General features: G+C 45.2%; 1 protein-coding gene across 1 annotated transcript in view; it reads left to right on the forward strand.

Annotated features, from left to right (window-relative positions):
* Positions 1-14,342: 14,342 nt before the first annotated feature.
* The window catches only part of SMOX (spermine oxidase), a 62,321-nt gene continuing 57,739 nt past the window's right edge, over positions 14,343-18,924 (forward strand). The window contains exon 1 of the mRNA XM_051974333.1: positions 14,343-14,455. The gene's annotated coding sequence lies outside the window, so the exon portion shown is untranslated. The remainder of the gene's footprint in view (positions 14,456-18,924) is intronic.

Consider the following 18,924-nt stretch of genomic DNA (forward strand, 5'->3'; position numbering starts at 1 on the left):
CCAAATGGGCACAATTACAGCTTCTCTGTGTTCTCTAGGGGCTGAATGAGGACAATTACTACAATGGTGGGTGAGGACAGAAATCAGAAACACAATCTGTTTACTTCACTTTTGCTAAAGATGTTTACCTTTCCTCTCTAGAATCTCCCTTCCTCTCTCCCTCCTTCCTTACTTCCTTCTCTTTCTCCTTTCTTCTTTTTTCCTTCTTAACTTGCTTCCTTCCCTCCCTCATTTCCTTGCTTCCTTCCCTCCCTCCTTCCTTCCTTTCTTCCTTCTCTTCCCTCCCTCCCTCCTTCCTTCCTTCCCCCTTCCTCTCTTCTTTTCTTCCTTCCTTCTTTTCCTCCCTCCTTCCCTCCCTCCTTCCTTCTTTCCTTCCTTTCTCTCTTCCTCCCTTCATTCCTTCTTCTCTTCCTCCCTTCATTCCTTCCTCTCTTCTTCCCTTCATTCCTTCCTCCCTCCCTCTCTTCCTCCCTTCATTCCTTCCTCTCTTCATTCCTTCCTTCTTCCTCCATTCCTCCTTCCCTCTTTTCCTTCCTTCCTTCCTTCCTTCCTTCCTTCCTTCCTTCCTTCCTTCCTTCCTTCCTTCCTTCCTTCCTCTCTCCCTCCCTCTCTCTTCCTTCCTTCTTCCTTCCTTTCTTCCTCCTTCCCTCTCTCCCTCCCTCCCTCCTTCTCTCCCTCCCTCTCTTTCTTCTTTTTTTCCTTCCTTCTTTCCTCTCTTCTTCCTTTCCCTGCCTTCTCCTTCCTTTTTCTCACCTTGGCTCCATGGTCTCTCCTTTCCTTCTCTTGTACCCCCTTCCTGACTCTCCCCTCCTTTCTCTGGCTCTTCCCCCTTCTATCCCGCCCCTGGCCCCCAAACTCTCCCTGCCAAAGAGCTGCTGCAGCTCGAGCCTGCGAGCTTTCCGGTCTGGACGCTAAGGCCAGCTGGTTGCCGGGCAGCGGTGACTCCGGCGTGTTTACTTGGGAGGACAGAGTGGGCAGCCGCTGGTGGGGTGTGCTGCTCCCCCCGGGGGCTGGGGTCGAATCAGGATACGCAGCCGCCAGACGTGGTCGGGGTCAGGATGACCCAGAGGGAGATAAGGAGAGCCGAGGACACAAGGAGGCTTTGTCAGGCTGGGGCCTGGAAACCAGCAGCTTGCTCCCGTGACCAGGGGGATGAGGATGCCGCCGGCCCAAGCTACCAGAGATGTGGTGAGTTAGCTCGCTTAAGCCCGCCCCCGCCCCCCAGCCACCTTTCCCGGCCTGGCTTGGGGCTGAGCAGATTTGCTAAGGGATAGTGGAGATGGAGCAATGCAAGAGACTTCGAGGAAAGGAGACTGAGCCAGGCAGAGCCGTAACAAGGGCAGAGCACTTAGACTTTGTCCCAGGGCGCTGAAATTTAAACAGCAATCACAAAATCTCTAGTCTTTTAGCGGTGGAAAAATAATTGAGCTTCGCACTCAGCACCTTCCTCTTTTCCCCTTCCATTGACTGCTAGTCTGCTCCCAGGCTTGGATAACTTTGGAGTCCACAATTCCATTTCTTCCAATACTTTCCAATAAGATGGAGCCTCTAGCTCTCTCCCAGGCTCTTGAGTGTCCTGTCACCATCACAGACCTCCAGGCCTTGCCACACACGCCCGCCATGATACCTGTCGTACTCTGGGTCTTTCCGGCTACCCAGAACTTTGTTGTTGTTGTTGTCTGTGGTCTCCTCCAATTAGAGTCTACCGACATTTACTGAGCATGTGCTGTCTGGCACCGAGGACAATCTCCAGATGAGTAAGATTTAGCACGCAACTTCTTTCTGGCCCTCAGTTTCCCCACCTGTAAAATGATGATCTTTAAACTTTGATTTTTTTGGACATTTTTCCTTCTAACTTTGAGTTTTTGGAGGCCTATTGGATGATAAACACTTAGCTGGGGTGAACTGAGTTATTAGAGACAGGTTAATCTGCCTCATTTTGATTATAAAACAGAACCAAGTTGAGATGTTGGGGAACAGCAGTCTACACAAACAAAAATACTTAATACATTCCCGACCCCATGGATGCCGAGTTTCTCCCTGAGATCTCTTTTTAAAATGGCTGTTCTTCCAGTGATTTCGTGGGATTATGAGAAAGAGAAAAGTACAGTCTACAAGGAAGTGTTTCCTCCAATGGTGCAGGTTGCAACCCTTCCTCCAACTGATAGGAAATCTCATCGATTCGGAAGTCCTCTGCGCCAACAGAGATCAGTCCTGCCCAACCTGGGAAACTCCTGTCCGCTCTGTCCGGTACATTCGCCACGAGTCTACGCGATGCATTGGAGACTTTCCTGCCATCTTGGGGATGTCAACAGAACACGAATGTTGGCGAGGTTCTCCCCTGTGATCGTGGTTTTCTTGATGACATGATTTTCATTGCTTTCTTCCCCAGGATTCTGTGTCTATGGGCTCATCCCCATCCGACATCTACAGCTCTTTGGATGGTTGGGTTACCTTCAATTCCATTCTTTGTAGACGTTCCGTATCTCAGGGCCACCCAAGATCACTGCAGCAATGGGGAGATTCAAAAGATACTTCAGAGAGACTCTCAACAAAAATAACCAGTTAGGATCCTAATATTTTCTGTGCCTTTTGGTCAATTAGGCAGCTAGGTAGCATAGCGGAGGAGTGTTGGATCTTGAGTCAGTGAGATCTGAGTTCAAATTTTGCCCAAGACACTTACTAGGTGTGTGATCCTGGGCAAAGCAATTAACTGCTGTTTGCCTCAATTTCCTCCTCTGTAAAATAGGGCAATGAGGTGGTGCGGTATATAGAGCACTGGGCTTGGAATCAGGAAGAATCATTCTTTTGAGTTCAAATCTAGCCTCAGACACTTACTAGCTGTGTGATCCTGGGCATGTCACTTGACCCATTTGCTTCAGTTTCCTTATCTGTAAAATGAGCTCAAGAAGGAAATGAAAAACCCCTCCAGTGACTTTGCCCAAAAAATCCCAAATGGGGTCGTCAAGAGTGACACAATGAAAACACCCGAACAACAACAAAAAAGGGACAATAATACCTATAATGCATATATGTAAAGTGCTTTGCAAAACCATATTATTTGTTATGCAACGATCAAAAATAGTAATAGCATTTAATAGTGATTTAAGGTTTGCAAAGAACTAGATACCTGGCATCTCATTTAATTCTCCCAACAATCCTTGCATATAGGCAAGGAAAGGGAATAAAGATATCTATCTATCTATCTATCTATCTATCTATCTATCTATCTATCTATCCATCCATCCATCTATCCTGTTTATCTATCTATCTATCTATCTATCTATCCTATTTATCTATCTATCTATCCCTCTATCCATCTGTCTATATCTATCTATCTACAAATAGATAGATAGTTCCTATTATGTGCCAGACACTAGGCTAATCTTTTACAAATATTATCTCATTTAATAATCCTTCAATAGGTGCTATTATTATTTTTATTTTTACAGTTGAGGAAACTGAGGCAAATAGAGAGTTTTTAAAAAGTGATTTGCCAAGGGTCACAGAATTAAGTGTCGGAGGTCACATTTGAACTCAGATCCGGCGCTCCGTCTTCTGTGTCACCCAGCTGACTCCGTAAATGCTCATATTATTCCCATTTTACAGATGGTAAAACAGAGGCTAAGTGGCTAGTCCATAATCACACAGCTAGTAAGTATCTGAGGCAGAATTTAAATTCAGATCTTTCTGACTGCAAATTCAGCACTCTATCCCCTAGCTGACTCTAAATAATTGCGTGACATCATGGTACAGGAAGAAGGTGCTTTTCTTTGTCTAAGAGAACCTGAATTCAGATCTCAGTTCTGCTACTTATCACTTATGTTATCTTAAGCTAGTCACTTACCCCTTGGTCTCAACTTTAAAATGATGGAGTTTGAATTCATGACCTCTAACCTTTCTCCCGGTTCTGAAACGGTGACTTTATATGTTCTGGAGATAGAAAATCTGTTCTTTCCTTAGCCTGAGGCCGAGTCCCATTTTTATGGAGATGGTGTGGAAATAAGAAAGTATGGGTCAATAGTTACCGATAACCCCACGATTATTTCTTTTTCTTTTGGCTGGATTCCCTCCCCCACAAAAATTGTTCAGTATTTTCTCTTCTTTCAGTTAGTTAACCTAAGAACCAGTCCCTTTAACACCCTCCAAACTGTCACATCCAGCACGGATTTCCTTTGTATAAATTTGATGCGGCCCATCCACTTTCCTGTTTTTGTCTTATTTCATGCTTCACCGGAGACTGAGATATTAGATTGGTTCCACTGTCATTGATGAAGAAAATAATTTCTTACAGAAGTGATGAAAAATCGGTTCCATTTTTAACTGTTTGTTCTCCTTCCAATTTCAGCTTTTGATGCCTCGGGATGACTTGACTTAATATGATCTCTTGTCAACCTTTCTGGGAACTCAATATTCCCTCCGCTGCTTTTCATTGTATACTGCTTAGAGTCTTGTCAAGATTTTGCTCAGGAGTTTAACTTCTAAGCCGATAGTGCTTGGGCTTATGGCTTGTCAAAAATATTAGGCGCTTGCTGCCTGAGACAGTTTATGGGCCCCTTTGACCTTCTCACTGTGCTGATTGTTTTTTATAAGTCCAGCTTTCATAGGACATGGATCATTTTGATGGCTTTTCTTTGTCCTGTTTTCATTTTTCCAGGCCAAGAATTCACTCAAACAGGTCAGGTTGGAGCTGTTATGATTATAGATCATTTGTCTTCTCATCTTTATCCTTTCTTCCAACTTGGTATTGGTTTTGACTGTTGTTCTAACAAGTTGTTGATATGACTAAGCATAAAGAGTTGATTTGGATATGATATAATTTTCCTCTATTAGTAAAAATTTCTTTTACATCAGTTAAATCCTGGATCCTTTGGAAACTGAAGAACTGTCTGAATTACTTTTTTTTTGGGGGGGGTAGAGAATACAAATTTTTAATGATATTTTCTTTTTTTCCCCAATTACATGTTGAACTTTTTTTTTTTTTTAATTTAAGCACCAGCCCCGAAATCAGGAGGACCTGAGTTCAAATCTGGTCTCAGACCCTTAACATTTCCTATTTGTGTGACCCTGGGCAAGTCACTTAACCCCAATTGCTTCAGCAAAAAAAAAAAAATTAAAAGTTTTGAATTTCAAATTCAATTTCTCCTTCCCTCTCTTCCATCCCTGCTTCCTGAGAAGTGAAGCAATCTGATTTACGTGAAATCATGTAAAACATTTCCATATTCATCATTTTGTACAGAAAGACGAACAAGAAAGAGAGACAGAGAAATAAAAGAAGGAAAGAAAGTGGGAAATAGCAGGCTTGTCTGTATTCCAACAGCTTCAGTTCTCTAGAGGATAGCTAACTTCATCATGATTCCTTTGGGGTTGTCTTAAGTCATTCTCAATTTTTCATCGTACAATATTGCTGTTATTGTGTGTAATGTTCTGGTTCTGCTCATTTAAATTTGCATCAGTTAATGTAAATCTTTCCAGGTTTTTCTGAAATCTCCTATTTTTTTCATTAGCATTTCATTATAATTTTTCATTATTTCCTATAATTTCATTATAATCACATACTGCAGCTTGTTCAGCCAGTCCCCATAATGAGAATGCTCTCAATTTCCAGTTCTTAGCCACCCCAAAAAGAGTTGTTATAAATATTTTTATGCAAATAGGTCCTTAAGAGCAGTTTCTAAACACACTGATTGATGGGTAAATGACTGCTCAGATGCATGCTGAATCTTAGGAAAGAATCTAAGATTTATGGATAGAGAACTAGCCCTGAAATCAGGAGGATCTGAGTTCAAATCTGGCCTCAGACACTTAACACTTCTAGCTGTGTGACCCTGGGCAAGTCACTTAGCCCCAATTGCCTCAACAAAAAGAAAAAAAAAAAGAATCTAAGATTTAAATTCTTTTTCCCTAAGAAAACTAAAATGAAGAAAACAACAAAAAAAAGCAACTCCAAATTAAAGCCACAAAATATTGCTATACATAAGCTATTAAAAATAGGTAGCCTACATTTGGGTAATTGAGAGCTAGTTATATTGTCATTTATTTCTGGCAAGTAATGGTTCTCAAGGGTCAAAAAACCAAGACTGAAGAAAGGAAAAGAATCCTTGAAAAAGAATTCAGCTTTTCTCCTGGGTTAATAATGTGATATTGGATTTGCAGCTGAAGCATCCTGGTTTGGATAGGGGAAATAATAATGGTTCTAAAATCTATTCAGTTGTTTTTTCCAGTCATGTCTGACTTCGTGACCCCATTTGGGTTTCCTTAGCAAAGCTGCTGTGGTGGTTTGCCAATTCCTTCTCCGGTTCATTTTACAGATGAGGAAACTGAGGCAAATAGGATTCAGTGATCTACCTAGAGCACAACAGCCTGAAGGCAGTTAGACTCTATCTGCTTTGACACTGAGCTGCCCAAGAGTTGGAGAACCTGGGTTCAAATCCTGTCTCTGGCATTTATTTCCTGTGTGATTCTGGGAAAATCACTTGGCCTTTGTGACTATTTCTTTTCCACTGTAAGGTGAAAGGTTTGGCCTCCATGGCCTCTATACTCTCTCCAGTTTAAAACTTGTAACTCCATGATGAGGGAGGGGAGAGGATGGTACAATGCTCCTCCTTTGCCTCTTGGATGACTGAAAATTTAGCCTAGAATTGGGCCTAGAGGCTACATGATAGATGGAGCTAACATCCAAGAGATGTACAAGGAGGAAAAGATTGGCTTGGTCAGCTACAGAGAATGAGGGATGAGTGATGGTCAGGTTGGGGATGTTAGTGGTACCCAGCTAATGTTAAGAAACTTAGAGAAGGGGGATGGAGCTAGGAAGCTTCTCAAGCTCTCCCAATTTCCCTCAAAAATCACATGAAACTGAGCCTCTGAAGAGAGTCTGATGGAATGAAACCATTCTCTAGTTCAAGATAGATTGAAAAAACTTCAAGAAAGGTCAGTCTCACTGGAGTGAAAAGGATGTTCAGCCTAGCTCAAACGGAGTCTGGAAAAGCCAGTGAGAGGCTCTTAATCACAGCAGATCAGCAATTGTGACCCTTGGTCCTGGCTCAATAGAGGAGCACACCAGTGGCGCAGCCTCCAGGCCCAGCTCAGAAGGCAAATTCAGGAAAACCAGACTGTTTCCTGGAAAAAGCAGATAAAAATACCTCCTGCAAACATGTGGGGCTTAATGCTGCACAAGAAGCTTGGGACAGAGCTATTTTACCCCCAGAGCAGAGCTTGACCATTAAAGTAAAAAAATTAGGAAATACCAAAAGAAAAGGAAAGATAACAAGCAAAAACCAAAAAAGAACCTTGACCCTGGAAAGCTACTATGGTGACAGGGAAGAGCAAAGCATCAACTCGGACAAGGACAAAATGTTTGGAGGAAATCACAAAAAGTGAACTGGTCTCAATAGGCCAATTGGTCAATTGGGAGAAGTAGAAAAAAAAATGAGGAAAGAAACGAGAGGTATGCAAGAGAGAGTCAACAGCTTGGAAAAGGAAGGTGACTCCTTAAAAATATAATTGTTCAAATGCAAGAAAAATCCATGAAGAAAACAACTCTTTCAAAAGTACAATGAACCAAATGGCAGAAGAGACACGAAAGCTAAGTGAAGAAAATCACACATCAAAAACTAGATTGTGTCAAATGGAAGCTAATGATTTTATGGGACATGAAGAAGAAGTCAAACAAACTAAAAAGAATGGAAAAATGGAAGAAAATGTAAAATGCCACATTGGAAAAACAGCCGACCTGGAAAATAGATCCAGAAGAGACAATTTAAAAATTATTCATCTACCTGAAGGCCATGACCAAAAAAAAAGAGCCTGAATAGCATTCTTCAAGAGATCGTCAAAGAAAACTGCCCTGATATTCTAGAAAGAGAGGGGGAAATGCTCATGGAAAGAATCCTCGATCACCTGCAGAAAGAGAAAGGAAACACAAAGAAAACCCCAAGGACCTTTGTTGAAAAACTCCAGAACTACAATCTCAAGGAAAAAAATATTGCAAGCTGCCAGACAAAAGCAATTCAAATGTCAAGGAACAACAGTCAGGATTACCCAGGATCTGGCAATTTCTACAACAAAGCATCTGAAGGACTGGAATATCATATTCTGGAAGGCAAAGGATTGGGGTTACAAGTAAGAATTACTGTCCCATGAGACTGAACATCTTTCAGGGGAGGTTATGGATCTTCAATGAAGTAAGAGACTTTCAATCATTTCTATTGAAAAAACCCCCCAGAACTAAACAGAAAATTTAATCTAAAAACACAGGAATCAAGAGAAGCATAAAAAGGTAAACAGGAGGAACATGTATATTAATTAAAGGTTAAACTGTTTACATCCCTACATGGGAAAATGATTGTAACTCTTGAGAACTGTATCTATCACTGGAGCAGACAGAGGAGGACATCATATGGACTGAGGATGTGGTTGTGAATGGACTCTGATGTGATGATCTTTTTTTTTTTTAATAACTTTTTATTGATAGAATGCATGCCAGGGTAATTTTTTACAGCATTATCCCTTGCAATCACTTTTGTTCCAATTTTTCCCCTCCCTCCCTCCACCCCTTCCCCCGGATGGCAAGCAGTCCTTTACATGTTGAATGGGTTGCAGTATATCCTAGATACAATATATGTGTGCAGAACCGAACAGTTTTCTTGTTGCACAGGGAGAATTGAATTCAGAAGGTAGAAATAACCCGGGAAGAAAAACAAAAATGCAAGCAGTTGATATTCATTTCCCAGTGTTCTTTCTTTGGGTGTAGCTGCTTCTGTCCATCTTTGATCAATTAAGGCTCTATTTATCGAAGAGATCCACTTGATGTGATGATCTTTAATGAAAAAAACTTTGAGGGGTGAAAAATAAAAGATTGTATTAGGAGAAGAGGACAAGGAAAATAAAATGGGACAAATCAGATCACATGAAGATGTTCAGAAGACCTGTTACGATAGAGGGAAAGAAGCTTAATCTCATCAGTTTTTGGCTCAAAAAAGAGAATAACAATCACTCAGTTGGGCATAGAAAGTTATCTTATCCTATAAAGAATTAAGAGAAAGAGGAAAGAAAATGGAGGGACTGGATAGAAGGAAGGGCAGAAAAACTAGGAAAAAAAGGTACGAGAAGGGGGAAGGGGTGACAGAAAATAAGGTAGTAGATGGAATGGGTAAAAAAAAAAAAACCCTCAAATACTACTAAATATAGGGTGGAAAGAGAACAAAAGTATATCCAGGGGAGAAAAGATAAAGCTGGTGATCATTACTGTGAAAGTGAGTGAGATGAACTCTTCCATAAAAGGGAGGCGAATAGCAGACTGGATTAAGGAACAATCCTACAATATGTTATTTACAAGAAACATATGTGATACAGAGAGACACTACAGAGGAAAGATAAAAGGTTGGAACAGAATTTATTATGCTTCAGCTAAAGTAAAAAAAAAAGCAGGGGTAGCAATTCTGATCTCTGATAAAGCAAAAATTAAAATAGGTCTAATTAAAAGAAATAGGGAAGGAAAGTACATCTTGATAAAGGGTATCATAAATAATGAAGTAGCTGGAGGTAACTAGGTGGCTCAATGGATAGAGCACCAGCCCTGAAGTCAGCAGGACCTGAGTTCAAATCTGGCCTCAGATACTTCACACTTCCTGGCTGTGTGACCCTAGGCAAGTCACTTAATCCCAATTGCCTCAGCAAAATAATAATAATAATAATGAGGTAGCTATAATATTAAATGTATATGCACCAACTGGTAAATTATACAAATTCCTAGAGAAGATAATCTAAGCTTCTTTCCCTTCTTTCCCGCCATTGTCTTCTGAACCTCTTCACATGATCTGATCTGGCTCATTTTATCTCTCCTTTCCTCCTCTCCTGATACATTTTTTTTTCTTCCAGGAAGAAATAGCCAGCAAAACTATATTAGGGGGGTACTTCAATCTTTCCCTCTCAGAATCAGACAAATCTAACCACAAAATAAACAAGAAAGAAATTAATAGGATTCTAGAAACCCTAGATATGATAGACCTCTGGAGAAAACTTAATAGAGACTGAAAGAAATATACCTTTTTTCCAGCATGGTACCTACACAAAAATTGATCATGTATTAGAGCATAAATTCAGAAAGCCAAAAATAGTAAATGCTTCCTTTTCAGACCATGATGCAAGGGAAATTCTGAAACTCAAAGAAGAGATTAATAAAATTGAAACTAAGAAAATTATTGAATTAATTAATAAAATTGAAAATTTATGAAAAAACCAACAAAATAGATAAATTTTTGGCTAATTTGATTAGAAAAATGAAAGAAAAAACCCAAATCACCAGCATCAAAAATGAAAAGGGTGAACTTACCACCAATGAAAAAGAAATTAAAACAATAGTTAGGAGCTATATTGCATGGGAGCAAGTCTGACAATCTAATTGAAATGGATGAATATTTACAAAAATATAAATGGCCTGGATTAACAGAAGAGGAAAAAAATTTTTTAAAGAGTGTCATTTTAGAAAAAGAAATTAACAAGCCATTAATGAATTCCCTAAGAAAAAATCTCCAGGGCAATATGGATTCACAAGTGAATTCTACCAAACATTTAAAGAACAACTAATTCCAATATTATGTAAACTATTTGGAAAAATAGGTAAAGAAGGAGTTCTGCTTAATTCCTTCTATGACACAAACATGGCACTGATACCTAAACCAGGAAGAACTAAAACAGAGAAAGAAAATCACAACCCAATCACCCTAATGAATTTTGATGCAAAAATTTTAAATAAAATATCAGCAGAGTTTACAGCAATTTATCAGCATTACACTATGACCAAGTGGGATTTATAGCAGGAATGCAAGGCTGGTTCAAAGAAAACTAAAACCATAATCGACCATATCAATAACAAAACCAACAGAAATCATTTGATAATCTCAATAGATGCAGAAAAGGCTTTTGACAAAATACAGCACCCAGTCTTATTAAAAACACTAGAGAGCATTGGGATAAAGGGAGCTTTCCTTAAAATAATAAGCCGTATCTATCTAAAACCAACAGCAAGCATTATTTGTAACGGAGAGAAGCTGGATGCATTCCCAATAAAATCAGGAGTGGAACAAGGATACTCATTATCACCACTATTATTCAACATTGTAATGGAAATGTTAGCAATAAGAAAAGAAAAAGAAATTAAAGGAATTAGAATAGGCAATGAAAAAATAAAACTATCACTCTTTGCAGATGATATGATGATATACTTAACGAATCCCAGAAAATCATCCAAAAACCTACTGGAAACAATTCACAGCTTTAGCAAAGCTGCAGGATATAAAATAAGCCCACGCAAATCATCGGTATTTCTATATATTACTGACAAAGTCCCAGCAAGAGATAGAAAGAGAAATTTCATTTAAAATAACAGTAGACAAAATATTTGGGTGTCTACCTGCCAAGACAAACCCAGGAACTATATGAACACAATTACAAAATCTTTCTCACACAAATGAAGTTGGATCTAAACAACTGGAAAAATATCAATTGCTCATGGGTGGGCCAAGCTAATAGAATACAAATGACAGTTCTGCCTAAATTGGTCTACTTGTTCAGTGCCATAATGATCAAACTGCCAAAATTTTTTTTACAGAACTAGAAAAAATAATAACAAAGTTCATCTGGAAGAACAAAAGGTCAAGCATATCAAGGAAATTAATGAAAAAAATTCAAAGGGCGGTGGGTTAGCAGTACCCAACCTAAAACTATATTATAAAGCAGCAGTCACCAAAACCATTTGCTCTTGGCTAAGAAACAGAGTGATAGATTAGCAGAATAGATTAGACACATGTGACACAATAATCAAGGCCTATAGTAATCTAGTATTTGATAACCCCTCCCCAAACTCCAGCTGGATTAAGAACTCACTATTTGACAAAATTGCTGGGAAAATTGGAAAATAACATGTAAAAGACTTGGCATATTAAAATGAGGTTAAAATGGGTACATGATTTGGGCATAAAGGGTGATATCATAAGCAACCTATCAGATCTTTGGAGAAGGATGACCAAAGAAAAACTAGAGAACATTATGCAAGGCAAAGTGGACCACTTGGATTACATTCAAGTTTTTGCACAAACAAAACCAAGAGAAACAAGATTAAAAGGGAAGTACAAAGCTGGGGGAAAATTTTTATAGCCAGTGTTTCTGATAAGTGTCTCATTTCTAAAATATATAAAGAACTATGTCAAATTTATAAGAATATGTCATTTCCCAATTAATAAATGATCAAAGGATATGAACAATTTGCAGATGAAGAAATTGAATGTATCTATAATCATAAGAGAAAATTCTCTAAATCATCATTGATCAGAGAAATGCAAATTAAGATAACTCTTAGGTACCATCTCACACCTCTCAGACTGGCTAAGATGACAGGAAAAGATCATGATGAATGTTGGAGGGGATGTGGGAAAACTGGGACACTCATGCATTGTTGGTGGAGTTGTGAAATGATCCAACAATTGTGGAGAGCAATTAGGAATTATAAAACTGTTACTCTTTGACCCAGCAGTACCATTACCGGGTCTTATCCCAAGGAAATCATAAAGGATTGGAAAAGGACCCACATGTGCCAAAATGTTTGTAGCGGCTCTTTTTTTTGTGGTAGCAAATGTGGAAAATGAATAGATGCTCATCAATTTGCGAATGGTTGAACAAATCATGGTATATGAAAGTAAAGAAATGTTATTATTCTAGAAAATAAATTATCAACAAGCTGATTTTAGAGAGATCTGTAAAGATTTATGTGACAGATACTGAGCAAAACAAGCAGAACCAGGAATACATTGTACATATAACAGCAAGATTGTGCCATGATCAACTGTGAAAGACTCGCTTCTTTTTAGTGGTTCAGTGATCCAAGACGGTCCCAAAAGACTCTGGATAGAAATGCCATCTGCATCCAGAAAAAGAATTATGGAGATTGAATGTAAATCAACACATGCTCTGTTCATGTCTTTGTTTCTGTTTTTTAATCTCTCCCATGGTTTTTCCCTTTTGTTCTGACTTTTCTCTTCCAACATGATTCATAAAACAAAGTGTATTAAAGATAAATTAATTAAATAATTAAAGAGATTGAGAGCGAGGCCCCCTGTGGAGGATCATGGGCCACACGGGCAAGTAGGTCTCAGTGTGAGAATGGATAGGTGGTTGTGAGCTTGGCCACCGTGGGATTGCAGGAAGTAACAAAGGTGAAGGCTGTGAGTTGAAGCCTAATTTCTCCATTTTGCTGATGAGGAAACAGGCCCAGGAAGATCCTGGGAGTCACCCATAATGCCATGTTCCTTCTTGACTAGGGAGATCCGTTCTGCTTTCCTAAAATGGGGCGAGTTCCAGGCCGGGAGGGCTGAGGGGCTTTGGGGTTGGGGGCTGCGTCTTAGAGTCACTGGGTAGGGCGAGAACTGGGGCCCTATCCTTGGTCCCCTTAAGGAGGCAGCCCGGGATGGCAGAAGGCGCAATGAACTTGTTTCCACTCCAGCTTCAGAGACTTCCCAGCTGTGTGATCAGTGACTCAGTTTTCCCATCTGTAAAAAGGGAGGATTGGACGCGGTGGTTTCTCCGATTGCTAAATCTGTGATTTAGGGAATAAATAGGAGGGGGAGGAGAGAGGAGGGCGGGAAGGGGGCCGGGGAAACTCTACCTTGCAGACTGTGGGCAAGGCTCAGAGGAAAGCGGCTGGAAATCCCGGAGACAGCCGTTCTGGTGCTGGCTACAGGCCAACATTCTGCATTTCCAAAACGGGGCTTACTAAGCTCAGTCCTGCCTGCTCCGGTCGGGGGGAGCCCGGTCCGAGCCTCATGGGATCTAGACCTGAAGCGGATCTTTAGAGACCACGGAGACCAAAACCTCCATTCGGCAAATGGGGAAACTGAGGCCAGACTTCGTAAAGCTGACAGACCTGACTGCTTGCGAGAAGTTTGAGAGCTGAAGGCACGTAGGGAGCTGGGTTTGCGCTTGAGGAGAGCGGGCCTGGGTTGGGGCGCCCCGAGGGGCGCTTCGGACCACTGGGGGTACGTCTCGGGCACCCCCACAAGGCGGGGTCGGGCTGGGACTGCCAACTCCCCGGCACGCCTCCCAGCCCGGGCCGGGGCAGCTGGCTGCGGACAAGCGGCCCAGGGCGCGGGAGGGCGGAGCGCGGAGCCCGGGGCAGCCTCCGGGGAGGCGGGGCGGCCCGGGAGGGGAGAGGAGGGGGCCCGAGACGAGGAAAGCGAGGCGGAGCCGGGAGGATAAACAGGCCGCGGTGGCCGGGCCGGCCCCTACAGTCCCGGCGGCGGCGGCGGCGGCTGCAGGAGGAGGCGGCTGCGGAGGAGGAGCGGGAGGAAGAGGAGGAGGAGGAGGAGAAGAAGGAGGAGAGAAGGAGGAGGAGGAGGCTCCCGGGCAGGAGGCTGGAGCTCAGCACAGCCGCGATTCACTCCCCCCGGCTCGGCAGGGAAAGGTACCGCGGGCTCGCCCCTCTCACCCCTTCCCACCCCCGGCCCCCCGCGAGCCCCGAGCTCCAGGCGCGCGAATGCGGGCGCGGGGTGCGCTGCCGGGGGAGCCGGGCTAAGTCAGCCCCTTCCCGCGAGCGCCCGTTCACAGGGGTGCGGGAGGCGCCCTCCGAGAAGCTTTCCGAGATTGACAGGCGCCGAGTTGCCCCAGATGCCCCTGGCTGAAGCTCGGGGGGAGGGGGGACCGCGATCTCCTCCCCGGAGCTGTACCGATCGGAAGGGGGGACCCCTGCGGGGGGGTGGGGGGTGTGCACACTGCTCGCGCCTCTGTGTGTGTACGTGTAGGTGCGGTGCCGGAGGGCTGGGAGGATGTACGTGTGTGCGCGCGTGTGTGCGCGCGTGTGTGTGCGCGCGTGTCTGGGTGCGCGCACATCCAGGGGGCCGGGGCTCGGCCGGCCGAGACAAAGCCCGCCCCCGCCGCGGCCCCTCCGGCCCCGGGCCCGGGGCCCGAGCTCGGAACCTCTCAGTTCGGGCTGCGGTTACGGGCCCGGGCCCGGGGAGGGGGCAGCCGGGCGGGCTTTGTGCACTAGGTGTATTTGTGCCTTTGTGTGCTCGGGAGGCCCTTTGTGTGCCTGGCGCGGGTGGGGGGGGGCGGGTGTGTGACCCTGGCACGGAGGGCACCCGAGGTAACCCCGGCCCAGACGGATTTCCCGGTTCCCGGCTCCCGGCCTCTGCTTTGAAAGCACAACCTGTCTCCCTCACACACCCACACGGGGCTCCCCCGCCCCCCTTACTCAGGCAGCCAGGAAGAGGCCCTGAGTCAGTGAGCAAACCAAACAGAGCTGGGGGGGGGGGGCGGTGTGTGTGTGACAGAGACAGAGAGAGGAGACGGAGAGAAAAGGGGGATGGGGACAGAGACAGAGACAGACAGACAGACAGACAGAGACAGAGAGACAGACAGACAAAGAGGAGGAGGCAGACAGACAGACAGACAGAGACAGAGACAGAGAGACAGACAGACAGAGAGGAGGAGGCAGACAGACAGACAGAGACAGAGACACAAAGAGGAAGAGGCAGAGAGACAGAGACAGGAGACAGAAAGAGAGACAGAGAGACGGTGTGTGTACGAGAGGGACAGAGACAGAGAGACACACACAGATGGGGTGTGTGGGTGTGAGAGAGAGAGAGATACACGGATAGAGTGAGTCACTGCACTAGGTTTTGAAGAATGGGTCCCGAAGGCTAAGGAGAGATCTCCGTGCTGTGATTAGGATTCTGAGCTTCTATGTGGGAGTCGGTTCCAGGGGGTGGGTGGAGCCTGGTGTCCCCTCAACTTCCCATTTCTTCCCCCACACTGGGGCTGAGGTGAAGCTTAGGGGAAAGGCTGCAGAGATCCTGCTTTGTGCTCTAGGCCCTTGTGTAAGGGACTTGGAGGGGCCCAAGCCCTTCAGTTCACTTTTAGGGAAACTGAGGCTAGCGAGAAAGCCATGGTGGGGCCTGGAAGGAGCAGAGGCAGCCCTGCTAACTGCCCCGTTGTGTCCACCGTTGCCTCCTAGTGTGTGTGTGTATGTGTGTGAGTGTGTGTGAGTGTGTATGTGTGAATGTGTGTGTGAGTGAGTGTGTATGAGTGTGTGAGTGTGTAAGTGTGTGTGTGAGTGTGTGTATGTGTGTGTGTATGTATGTGTAAGTGTGATTGTGTGTGCATGTGTGAGTGTGTAAGTGGGTGAGTGAGTGTGTGTGTTGTGTGAGTGTGTAAGTGTGTGTGTGAGTGTGTGTGTGAGTGTGTGTGTGTGAGTGTGTATGTATGTGTGAGTGTGATTGTGTGTGCATATGTGAGTGTGTATGAGTTGTGTGAGTGTGTATGAGTTGTGTGAGTGTGTAAGTGTGTGAGTGAGTTGTGTGTGTGTGTGAGTGAGTGTGTGTGTATGTGTGTGAGTGTGTGTGTATGTGTGTGAGTGTGTAAGTATGTGCGAATGTGTGTGTGAGTGAGTGTGTATGAGTGTGTGTGTGTGTGAGTGTGTGTATGTGTGTGAGTGTGTATGTATGTGTGAGTGTGATTGTGTGTGCATATGTGAGTGTGTATGAGTTGTGTGAGTGTGTAAGTGTGTGAGTGAGTTGTGTGTGTGTGTGAGTGAGTGTGTGTGAGTGTATTGTGAGTGTGAGTGTGTGCGTTTGCTCCCCAGGCCAGGCTTGCGGCACCTTCACAGACTCTCCCGTGTATCGGTCAGGGGGCAGTTTTAGGCGGACTTTTCAGACTCCGCGTCACTCGCTGTTGGACAAGTCCCGGCCTCCGGGAGTTTAGAGCTCACAAGCCACCAGCCTCCTTTGCCGCTGAGAAGCTGAGGTCCGAGGCTCAGGGGTGCCCGGGACTCCCAGGCCGGGCTCCTGCCTGTGCCGGGGCCGCCTCACCGAGGGCCCTGTCAGTGTGCGGGGCGGAAGCGGGGGCGGGGTGGGGGGCAGCAGGACCAAGACCCTCATAAACTATGAAGTGAGGGGCAAGAGCGCCCCTCCGCGCGCTGGGGCGGCGCTTGGGGTGATGGGCGCGCAGGCTGTGACAGACACCGCGGGGCGTGGGCACGAGCCCTAATCCGCGCGTGTTCCGGGCTCTCTGTGCGCGGGCGGGGCGACTTCGGGTCCCAGCGCGGGAACTTGTGTACGACATCTGGCCAGACACGGCAGCGGGACCCCCCCCCCCCCCCATCGGACAGATGCTGGAGCGGGGTTTGAATCCTGCCCCTTCTCTTGCCCAAGCTGAGCGACTTCTTCCCCGAGTCTGTTTCTCTCCCAGAAGAAGAGGACGGGCCAGACCAGGGCTTCTTCCAGCTGTTCCGACCCGTTCTGCGCGGGGGGTGGATTCCCCTCAACTTCCCCTTTTTTCCAAGAAGAGACTGAGCCAGGAAAGGTTCCAGCGCTTTCCTGACCCCCTGGCTGGCTGGTGGCCGCTTAACCTCTCAGGGTCTGTGCTACAGTTCCTCAGTAAGCATTTATGAAGCCCCGACTGTATGCCAGCCAGCAGCTGACCTGCATCAGTGGGGGCTTTGCCACAGTGGAAGGTCCCTTTGTAAATGGAATGAACCCCATACAAGGGAATGTAAAAATAAAACTTCCAGACGGTCCCTCCCCAGGAGCCTCTGGGCCTCCAGGGAGGGCTCGTGGGTTCGCAGCTGGATAGTCCTCCCACCCCCTTTATTTTACAGAAGGGGACATTGAGGCCGAGGGAGGTTAAACATCGTGGCAAAGGTGGGATTTGAATCCAGCTTCTACAGCCAGACCTTTTCCTACTGTACTTCAGCGTCCCCTTGTCCCCCCAGAATCACAGAATTTGAGCCTGGGAGAGAAGGGGGGGACGCTCGTTATCATCTACCCAACAAGGGGGGCCCTGCCCGTCTCTCTGATCTCTAAGTTCCCTTCTGGCTCTAGAGAGTCTACTTGCTGGAAACCAGATTGTTTGGATGGACGGCTTCATCTTAGGGGTCCCACAACTCCTCCTGGGGGCCATGGACGGCCATGGGTCAGAGGCAGCCTTCACACAGAGCACTCTCCCCACCCGACAGGGACCTTCTTCCTCTAACCCAGTCTGGCCTCAAGTGCCCCCCCCCTCCAGGGTTCTTTCTTTCTTTCTTTCTTTCTTTCTTTCTTTCTTTCTTTCTTTTTTTCTTTCTTTCTTTCTTTCTTTCTTTCTTTCTTTCTTTCTTTCTTTCTTTCTTTCTTTCTCTCTCTCTTTTCCTTTCTTCCTTCCTTCCTTCCTTCCTTCCTTCCTTCCTTCCTTCCTTCCTTCCTTCCTTCCTTCCTTCCTTCCTTCCTTCTCTCTCTCTCTCTCTCTCTCTCTTCCATTGGGGTTAAATGACTTAGCTAGGGTCACACAGCTAGTGCCAGTTGTCTGAGCTGGATTTGAACGGGAGATTCTCCTGACTCCCGGCTCTCTCTATTACACCACTTGTTGCCCCATTCTTCCAGTTTCTTAAAGGGGAAAAGGAATTATCAAATACCATGGGAAGTTGAGCCATGTGAAGGCTCTGGATGGAGAAGTGTAAACAGCAGAGCCGGGGCTCCCAGTGGCCCAGTGGAGGTTTGAGCAAACAGCAGAAAGCCTGACTGGTGGGGGTTGCTCAGTGGGAGCCTGATTCCTTTTGTTCTCCATGAAGAAAGCCTGGGGGGGGGGGGTCATGGCAGTCCCTGATCTTTCAACATTCTTCCACCCCAAGCGGACCTGCTCTGTTTGCCAAGATTTTGGAAGACAAAGCTAAGTCTTGCTGAGAAGAAGCACAAGACTCCCGATGCTTGCGGCTCACAAAAGGGTAAAGGCTGGGACTGAAGGATGGAAAAGCAGGATGGGACGGGCTGAGTGGGTCAGAGATCCTTTTTCTGGAGCAATAGCTCCCGGTGTGAGAGGCCCCCTTCTCCAGGGATTTCACTCCAGGAAACCCACGGTGAAAATGCCTGTGCTGGGATAGCCCCGTGTTAGGGGCTGATGGGA

Source organism: Antechinus flavipes, chromosome 2 (genome assembly GCF_016432865.1).
Source record: "Antechinus flavipes isolate AdamAnt ecotype Samford, QLD, Australia chromosome 2, AdamAnt_v2, whole genome shotgun sequence".
Taxonomy (NCBI): domain Eukaryota; kingdom Metazoa; phylum Chordata; class Mammalia; order Dasyuromorphia; family Dasyuridae; genus Antechinus; species Antechinus flavipes.